The 10,000-nt window shown below is 57.5% G+C and overlaps 2 non-coding genes and 1 pseudogene across 2 annotated transcripts; all 3 read left to right on the top strand.

Moving 5' to 3' along the window:
• The first annotated feature begins 3,398 nt into the window (after positions 1-3,398).
• Positions 3,399-5,308, top strand: LOC124590781. Its single transcript, XR_006976791.1, has one exon. It is a non-coding gene; the product is annotated as a small subunit ribosomal RNA (ribosomal RNA).
• Positions 5,309-5,659: 351 nt separating this feature from the next.
• LOC124590789 lies at positions 5,660-5,814 on the top strand. The gene has a single exon (XR_006976795.1). It is a non-coding gene; the product is annotated as a 5.8S ribosomal RNA (ribosomal RNA).
• Positions 5,815-6,002: 188 nt separating this feature from the next.
• Positions 6,003-10,000, top strand: part of LOC124590785 — a 7,966-nt pseudogene continuing 3,968 nt past the window's right edge.

Here is a 10,000-nt window from a genome sequence, read left to right as displayed (position 1 = left end):
TACTTAACCTAACCCATATTGTACCTAAACCTAACCCATATTGTACCTTAACCTAACCCATATTGTACCTTAACCTAACCCATATTGTACCTTAACCTAACCCATGTTGCGCCTTAACCTAACCCATGTTGCGCCTTAACCTAACCCATGTTGCGCCTTAACCTAACCCATGTTGCGCCTTAACCTAACCCATGTTGCGCCTTAACCTAACCCATGTTGCGCCTTAACCTAACCCATGTTGCGCCTTAACCTAACCCATGTTGCGCCTTAACAACATAACCCATGTTGCGCCTTAACCTAACCCATGTTGCGCCTTAACCTAACCCATGTTGCGCCTTAACCTAACCCATGTTGCGCTTAACCAAACCCATGTTGCGCCTTAACCTAACCCATGTTGCGCCTTAACCTAACCCATGTTGCGCCTTAACCTAACCCATGTTGCGCCTTAACCTAACCTATGTTGCGCCTTAACCTAACCTATGTTGCGCCTTAACCTAACCTATGTTGCGCCTTAACCTAACCTATGTTGCGCCTTAACCTAACCTATGTTGCGCCTTAACCTAACCTATGTTGCGCCTTAACCTAACCTATGTTGCGCCGTAACCTAACCTATGTTGCGCCGTAACCTAACCTATGTTGCGCCTTAACCTAACCTATGTTGCGCCTTAACCTAACCTATGTTGCGCCTTAACCTAACCTATGTTGCGCCGTAACCTAACCTATGTTGCGCCTTAACCTAACCTATGTTGCGCCGTAACCTAACCTATGTTGCGCCGTAACCTAACCTATGTTGCGCCTTAACCTAACCTATGTTGCGCCTTAACCTAACCTATGTTGCGCCTTAACCTAACCTATGTTGCGCCTTAACCTAACCTATGTTGCGCCGTAACCTAACCTATGTTGCGCCTTAACCTAACCTATGTTGCGCCTTAACCTAACCTATGTTGCGCCGTAACCTAACCTATGTTGCGCCTTAACCTAACCTATGTTGCGCCTTAACCTAACCTATGTTGCGCCTTAACCTAACCTATGTTGCGCCTTAACCTAACCTATGTTGCGCCTTAACCTAACCTATGTTGCGCCTTAACCTAACCTATGTTGCGCCTTAACCCAACACACGTTGGGCCTTAACCCAACACACGTTGGGCCTTAACCCAACACACGTTGGGCCTTAACCCAACACACGTTGGGCCTTAACCCAACACACGTTGGGCCTTAACCCAACACACGTTGGGCCTTAACCCAACACACGTTGGGCCTTAACCCAACACACGTTGGGCCTTAACCCAACACACGTTGGGCCTTAACCCAACACACGTTGGGCCTTAACCCAACACACGTTGGGCCTTAACCCAACACACGTTGGGCCTTAACCCAACACACGTTGGGCCTTAACCCAACACACGTTGGGCCTTAACCCAACACACGTTGGGCCTTAACCCAACACACGTTGGGCCTTAACCCAACACACGTTGGGCCTTAACCCAACACACGTTGGGCCTTAACCCAACACACGTTGGGCCTTAACCCAACACACGTTGGGCCTTAACCCAACACACGTTGGGCCTTAACCCAACACACGTTGGGCCTTAACCCAACACACGTTGGGCCTTAACCCAACACACGTTGGGCCTTAACCCAACACACGTTGGGCCTTAACCCAACACACGTTGGGCCTTAACCCAACACACGTTGGGCCTTAACCTGCTCTGTAATTGTCATACGACGCGTTAAATTAGTGTAGTGTTGCCTAACTGCAACCCCCGCAATATAGTTTGCTACTCGCACTGCCCGGTCCCCAGAGTATCGCTTCATGTTAAACACCTTGCAGCTATACACTGTAATGCGGATGGCGGCAGGACGTACATGCTCAATGCCCTTCGCAGTTGTTCATTGGCATTCGCATGGCGAAGCACAGCCTACGTTGTGGTACGGCTTGTGGCAACTGTCCGCTGATGTTGTACGTCCAAATCACACACTGTACCGCACATTGGTCCTCATGTACTGAATGATACATCGTGGTACATGTGTGACCGTACCACGACTGCGCCAACAACGGCGAACCATACGGTCCAAATATTGTGCACTCAGCTACGTGTCGTCTCCCTATAAGAGCTGGATTGCAGTATGGTATGCCGTGGATGGCGATCAGCATGAGCCGTCTGTTGATGTAGTGGCGCGTGTTGTCAGACGTAGTCGTCTCTTCTCACACACCGTGATAGCATGGTGCACTGCGTTCCACATCTGCGACATGCGACAGAGGCCGGTTGACAGTCGTTCGCGCAATGGACATCGCATACGTACGGGGGCCACCTTCCACGTGTTCGCGAAGCGTGCACATGTTGTTGCGTGTATGTGGGCAGACATAGTGTGTCGTGACACCTGACACAGGCATGCAACAATCGTTGAATTTGCAAATGGCGATGGACGTCTACGTTTGCTGGTGACGTTACGCAAATGAAGAACTGGTAAACCGTTGTGGTGCGGTTGTTCTCGCTAGAGGTGAATCAGTGATGGCGACGATCGGTTGAGCTACCAACCGGTTGTTTCAGCGATACCCACCATGCCCACGAACGTGAATGGCATGTGGGTGTGAAGCGATACGCGGCGGTGGCTGGGTGGGACCGTCCCCGGCCGGTGAGGGGGGGCCTTCCGGCGTGCTGGCCGCGCGGTGCGTGGGCGCACGCGCTACAGCCGGCTGGTGGGGGCGGCCAGTGGCAGGCGCGCCGGCCGACGGAGGCGGCAGGCGGCGCAGCTGCGCGCCGGCGCACCCTGCACGCGGCGCCGTGCGGCCAAAGTAGGTCCTCGCGGGCCCGGTGCGAAGCGCGGTGGACATCTGCAGTGTGCTGGTCCGATTGAGGACTGTGTGCGCTGAGGATGCGCCGCCGCCCGGCGCTCGGCGCCGCGACGCCGTCTGCTGCTCGGTCGCCTCTGCGGTTCTCGCAGGTGGATTGTATCGCAGCTGTGCGGACGTGTTGGCGCGTGCGCTGTGCTGGGAGAGTTCGCTTCGGCACCCAAGTGGGGCTTTTGTCCTTCTGTGGCGCTGGCGTTGGAGCTGCCGGCCACCGTAGGTGGCGCGTGTTGTCTCCCGCCGGCAATGCCACGACAGCACGCTCCCGGGCCTCTGTCGGCAGCGGCAAGCTCAGTTGGGAGCACGGGTGGTCGCACCTAAAGCGTCTACTCGCCAAACTCCGGGCGATTGCGCCTCTCTCGAACCCGACCAAGTACTTAGGACGGCGCTGCGCGCCGCCGGGACCTGAGAGGGTTTCGAGGTGTATTGTGCAGGGGAGCTCAGCCTCCTCCTGTTTGCAGAATAATTGAGCGGACGCTTGCGTGTTCGCGCGGGCCCCCGGGACACACTCCCGGGCGGCCGGCTGCTCAGCTCTAGTTGACGCAGCTCCCTGGTTGATCCTGCCAGTAGTCATATGCTTGTCTCAAAGATTAAGCCATGCATGTCTCAGTACAAGCCGCATTAAGGTGAAACCGCGAATGGCTCATTAAATCAGTTATGGTTCCTTAGATCGTACCCACGTTACTTGGATAACTGTGGTAATTCTAGAGCTAATACATGCAAACAGAGTCCCGACCAGAGATGGAAGGGACGCTTTTATTAGATCAAAACCAATCGGTCGGCTCGTCCGGTCCGTTTGCCTTGGTGACTCTGAATAACTTTGGGCTGATCGCACGGTCCTCGTACCGGCGACGCATCTTTCAAATGTCTGCCTTATCAACTGTCGATGGTAGGTTCTGCGCCTACCATGGTTGTAACGGGTAACGGGGAATCAGGGTTCGATTCCGGAGAGGGAGCCTGAGAAACGGCTACCACATCCAAGGAAGGCAGCAGGCGCGCAAATTACCCACTCCCGGCACGGGGAGGTAGTGACGAAAAATAACGATACGGGACTCATCCGAGGCCCCGTAATCGGAATGAGTACACTTTAAATCCTTTAACGAGTATCTATTGGAGGGCAAGTCTGGTGCCAGCAGCCGCGGTAATTCCAGCTCCAATAGCGTATATTAAAGTTGTTGCGGTTAAAAAGCTCGTAGTTGGATTTGTGTCCCACGCTGTTGGTTCACCGCCCGTCGGTGTTTAACTGGCATGTATCGTGGGACGTCCTGCCGGTGGGGCGAGCTGAAGGCGTGCGACGCGCCTCGTGCGTGCTCGTGCGTCCCGAGGCGGACCCCGTTGCAATCCTACCAGGGTGCTCTTGAGTGAGTGTCTCGGTGGGCCGGCACGTTTACTTTGAACAAATTAGAGTGCTTAAAGCAGGCAAGCCCGCCTGAATACTGTGTGCATGGAATAATGGAATAGGACCTCGGTTCTATTTTGTTGGTTTTCGGAACCCGAGGTAATGATTAATAGGGACAGGCGGGGGCATTCGTATTGCGACGTTAGAGGTGAAATTCTTGGATCGTCGCAAGACGAACAGAAGCGAAAGCATTTGCCAAGTATGTTTTCATTAATCAAGAACGAAAGTTAGAGGTTCGAAGGCGATCAGATACCGCCCTAGTTCTAACCATAAACGATGCCAGCCAGCGATCCGCCGCAGTTCCTCCGATGACTCGGCGGGCAGCCTCCGGGAAACCAAAGCTTTTGGGTTCCGGGGGAAGTATGGTTGCAAAGCTGAAACTTAAAGGAATTGACGGAAGGGCACCACCAGGAGTGGAGCCTGCGGCTTAATTTGACTCAACACGGGAAACCTCACCAGGCCCGGACACCGGAAGGATTGACAGATTGATAGCTCTTTCTTGATTCGGTGGGTGGTGGTGCATGGCCGTTCTTAGTTGGTGGAGCGATTTGTCTGGTTAATTCCGATAACGAACGAGACTCTAGCCTGCTAACTAGTCGCGTGACATCCTTCGTGCTGTCAGCGATTACTTTTCTTCTTAGAGGGACAGGCGGCTTCTAGCCGCACGAGATTGAGCAATAACAGGTCTGTGATGCCCTTAGATGTTCTGGGCCGCACGCGCGCTACACTGAAGGAATCAGCGTGTCTTCCTAGGCCGAAAGGTCGGGGTAACCCGCTGAACCTCCTTCGTGCTAGGGATTGGGGCTTGCAATTGTTCCCCATGAACGAGGAATTCCCAGTAAGCGCGAGTCATAAGCTCGCGTTGATTACGTCCCTGCCCTTTGTACACACCGCCCGTCGCTACTACCGATTGAATGATTTAGTGAGGTCTTCGGACTGGTACGCGGCATTGACTCTGTCGTTGCCGATGCTACCGGAAAGATGACCAAACTTGATCATTTAGAGGAAGTAAAAGTCGTAACAAGGTTTCCGTAGGTGAACCTGCGGAAGGATCATTACCGACTAGACTGCATGTCTTTCGATGTGCGTGTCGTGTCGCGCAACACGCTACCTGTACGGCTCGCAGTAGCCGTGCGCCGCGTGCGGAACCACGCGTGCTTCTCAAAACTAACGCCAATGTTGTGTGGTACGAGCGCTGAAGCGCTGGAGCGGCTGGCCTGCGGCACCTGGCGCCTGGCGCCGGTTTTGAATGACTTTCGCCCGACTGCCTGTCCGCTCCGGTGTGGAGCCGTACGACGCCCATCGGCCGTGAGGCCGTTGGACACAGAACGCTTGAACAGGGGCCGCCACACGCCTACGTCCCGCCTATGCAACTGTCTTGAAAGAGACAGTGTAAACTAAGAAAAGATCACCCAGGACGGTGGATCACTCGGCTCGTGGGTCGATGAAGAACGCAGCAAATTGCGCGTCGACATGTGAACTGCAGGACACATGAACATCGACGTTTCGAACGCACATTGCGGTCCATGGATTCCGTTCCCGGGCCACGTCTGGCTGAGGGTCGGCTACGTATACTGAAGCGCGCGGCGTTTGCCCCGCTTCGCAGACCTGGGAGCGTCGCGGCCGCCTGTGGGGCCGGCCGCGCCTCCTTAAACGTGCGATGCGCGCCCGTCGCCTGGCGGTTCGCATACCGGTACTTACTCGGTAGCGTGCACAGCCGGCTGGCGGTGTGGCGTGCGACACCTCGTACAACGACCTCAGAGCAGGCGAGACTACCCGCTGAATTTAAGCATATTACTAAGCGGAGGAAAAGAAACTAACAAGGATTCCCCCAGTAGCGGCGAGCGAACAGGGAAGAGTCCAGCACCGAACCCCGCAGGCTGCCGCCTGTCGTGGCATGTGGTGTTTGGGAGGGTCCACTACCCCGACGCCTCGCGCCGAGCCCAAGTCCAACTTGAATGAGGCCACGGCCCGTAGAGGGTGCCAGGCCCGTAGCGGCCGGTGCGAGCGTCGGCGGGACCTCTCCTTCGAGTCGGGTTGCTTGAGAGTGCAGCTCCAAGTGGGTGGTAAACTCCATCTGAGACTAAATATGACCACGAGACCGATAGCGAACAAGTACCGTGAGGGAAAGTTGAAAAGAACTTTGAAGAGAGAGTTCAAAAGTACGTGAAACCGTTCTGGGGTAAACGTGAGAAGTCCGAAAGGTCGAACGGGTGAGATTCACGCCCATCCGGCCACTGGCCTCCGCCCTCGGCAGATGGGGCCGGCCGCCCGCGCGGAGCAATCCGCGGCGGGGTCGTGTCCGGTTGCCTTTCCACTCGCCGCGGGGTGGGGCCGTTCCGGTGTGCGGTGGGCCGCACTTCTCCCCTAGTAGGACGTCGCGACCCGCTGGGTGCCGGCCTACGGCCCGGGTGCGCAGCCTGTCCTTCCGCGGGCCTCGGTTCGCGTCTGTTGGGCAGAGCCCCGGTGTCCTGGCTGGCTGCCCGGCGGTATATCTGGAGGAGTCGATTCGCCCCTTTGGGCGCTCGGGCTCCCGGCAAGCGCGCGCGGTTCTTCCCGGATGACGGACCTACCTGGCCCGGCCCCGGACCCGCGCCGCTGTTGGCTCGGGATGCTCTCGGGCGGAATAATCGCTCCCGTCAGCGGCGCTTCAGCTTTGGACAATTTCACGACCCGTCTTGAAACACGGACCAAGGAGTCTAACATGTGCGCGAGTCATTGGGCTGTACGAAACCTAAAGGCGTAATGAAAGTGAAGGTCTCGCCTTGCGCGGGCCGAGGGAGGATGGGGCTTCCCCGCCCTTCACGGGGCGGCGGCCTCCGCACTCCCGGGGCGTCTCGTCCTCATTGCGAGGTGAGGCGCACCTAGAGCGTACACGTTGGGACCCGAAAGATGGTGAACTATGCCTGGCCAGGACGAAGTCAGGGGAAACCCTGATGGAGGTCCGTAGCGATTCTGACGTGCAAATCGATCGTCGGAGCTGGGTATAGGGGCGAAAGACTAATCGAACCATCTAGTAGCTGGTTCCCTCCGAAGTTTCCCTCAGGATAGCTGGTGCTCGTACGAGTCTCATCCGGTAAAGCGAATGATTAGAGGCCTTGGGGCCGAAACGACCTCAACCTATTCTCAAACTTTAAATGGGTGAGATCTCCGGCTTGCTTGATATGCTGAAGCCGCGAGCAAACGACTCGGATCGGAGTGCCAAGTGGGCCACTTTTGGTAAGCAGAACTGGCGCTGTGGGATGAACCAAACGCCGAGTTAAGGCGCCCGAATCGACGCTCATGGGAAACCATGAAAGGCGTTGGTTGCTTAAGACAGCAGGACGGTGGCCATGGAAGTCGGAATCCGCTAAGGAGTGTGTAACAACTCACCTGCCGAAGCAACTAGCCCTGAAAATGGATGGCGCTGAAGCGTCGTGCCTATACTCGGCCGTCAGTCTGGCAGTCATGGCCGGTCCTTGCGGCCGGCCGCGAAGCCCTGACGAGTAGGAGGGTCGCGGCGGTGGGCGCAGAAGGGTCTGGGCGTGAGCCTGCCTGGAGCCGCCGTCGGTGCAGATCTTGGTGGTAGTAGCAAATACTCCAGCGAGGCCCTGGAGGGCTGACGCGGAGAAGGGTTTCGTGTGAACAGCCGTTGCACACGAGTCAGTCGATCCTAAGCCCTAGGAGAAATCCGATGTTGATGGGGGCCGTCATAGCATGATGCACTTTGTGCTGGCCCCCGTTGGGCGAAAGGGAATCCGGTTCCTATTCCGGAACCCGGCAGCGGAACCGATACAAGTCGGGCCCCTCTTTTAGAGATGCTCGTCGGGGTAACCCAAAAGGACCCGGAGACGCCGTCGGGAGATCGGGGAAGAGTTTTCTTTTCTGCATGAGCGTTCGAGTTCCCTGGAATCCTCTAGCAGGGAGATAGGGTTTGGAACGCGAAGAGCACCGCAGTTGCGGCGGTGTCCCGATCTTCCCCTCGGACCTTGAAAATCCGGGAGAGGGCCACGTGGAGGTGTCGCGCCGGTTCGTACCCATATCCGCAGCAGGTCTCCAAGGTGAAGAGCCTCTAGTCGATAGAATAATGTAGGTAAGGGAAGTCGGCAAATTGGATCCGTAACTTCGGGATAAGGATTGGCTCTGAGGATCGGGGCGTGTCGGGCTTGGTCGGGAAGTGGGTCAGCGCTAACGTGCCGGGCCTGGGCGAGGTGAGTGCCGTAGGGGTGCCGGTAAGTGCGGGCGTTTAGCGCGGGCGTGGTCTGCTCTCGCCGTTGGTTGGCCTCGTGCTGGCCGGCGGTGCAGGATGCGCGCGCCTGCGCGGCGTTCGCGCCCCGGTGCTTCAACCTGCGTGCAGGATCCGAGCTCGGTCCCGTGCCTTGGCCTCCCACGGATCTTCCTTGCTGCGAGGCCGCGTCCGCCTTAGCGTGCTCCTCCGGGGGCGCGCGGGTGCGCGGATTCTCTTCGGCCGCCATTCAACGATCAACTCAGAACTGGCACGGACTGGGGGAATCCGACTGTCTAATTAAAACAAAGCATTGCGATGGCCCTAGCGGGTGTTGACGCAATGTGATTTCTGCCCAGTGCTCTGAATGTCAACGTGAAGAAATTCAAGCAAGCGCGGGTAAACGGCGGGAGTAACTATGACTCTCTTAAGGTGGCCAAGTGGCGGCGGTGTGGCTGCATCCGGACTTGGCTTTTCGAAGTGCGGTCTTGATGTAGTCGTGCTGCTGCTGCGAGGTGCCTTCCTTGGGTTATAGTTACAGGGAGAGTGATGCGCAATACATGGGCCTAGCCCTCTTAGCCTCTCCTCTCCTGCGGTCTTCTCCCCTTCTCGTGGGCCCGCTGATTTTTGCAGAGTGGAAGACCGCACCAGGGGCTTGGGGGGGTTACCAGCCCCCCCTCGCATTATCCCTTTATAGTTGGGGGCAGCCGACAAGAAACAAGAGATGGTGGCCCTTCCGCTGAAGGTGCCACCCCAGCTACCCCAGCACCTATCCGGCCAACCGGCCGTAACGAAAATGCGATAGTTTGTGTAGCTCCCTTTGCTTGCAGTGAGTGCCACCGCACTTTTACCACGAAGAACGGTCTCGGGGTCCATCGCCGCCGCCAACACCCTGCGGCCGCCAACGCTGAGATCGTGACGGAGAGGCATCGCGCGAGGTGGACGGAGGAAGAAGTCCTGTCGCTCGCCAAGGCAGAGGCCGAACTGTTCCTGGAGAGGGACGCCCGGTTCTTCTTTGTAAATCAAGAACTTACCAGGATGTTCCCCGACCGAACGCTTGAGGCAATCAAGTGCCGACGGCGGCATGCTGCCCACAAGCAGCTTGTCCGCCAATTCATGGAGGCACTTGAGATCGGTCGGGGTGAAGAGCCGGCGTCCCGCCGTGGAGCAGCGAGCTCGCTGCCTGACGCGGGCGAGGCAGCTGCGCCGCCCGTCGACGCAGCCGAGGACTTCGCGGCCGACACCACCGGGCCGCCGCCGGAGGGGCCGACTGACGCCGCCATCTGGGAGCATCTGGCGGGGCTACCTGCTTCCGCCCAGCGTTTCTCTGCCCTGGATCGAGTCATTGGTCTGGGGCGGGGCACGCCGCCCGATGTCATCCTGGGCATGCTCCCGGATGCCCTTGCGTCGGTCGGGTCCAGGGGGGAGAGGTCGATCACCAGGACACAGCGGCCGCGCCAACCATCCAAGCGGCCGCCTGCCGCCCCGCCGCTGCAGAAGCGCAAGCGGCGCCGCTGGGAATACGCGCGGACACAGGACGCCTTCC

This window comes from Schistocerca americana, unplaced genomic scaffold (genome assembly GCF_021461395.2).
Source record: "Schistocerca americana isolate TAMUIC-IGC-003095 unplaced genomic scaffold, iqSchAmer2.1 HiC_scaffold_773, whole genome shotgun sequence".
NCBI classification, from domain to species: Eukaryota; Metazoa; Arthropoda; class Insecta; order Orthoptera; family Acrididae; genus Schistocerca; species Schistocerca americana.
This window is presented reverse-complemented; position numbering and strand designations above follow the sequence as displayed.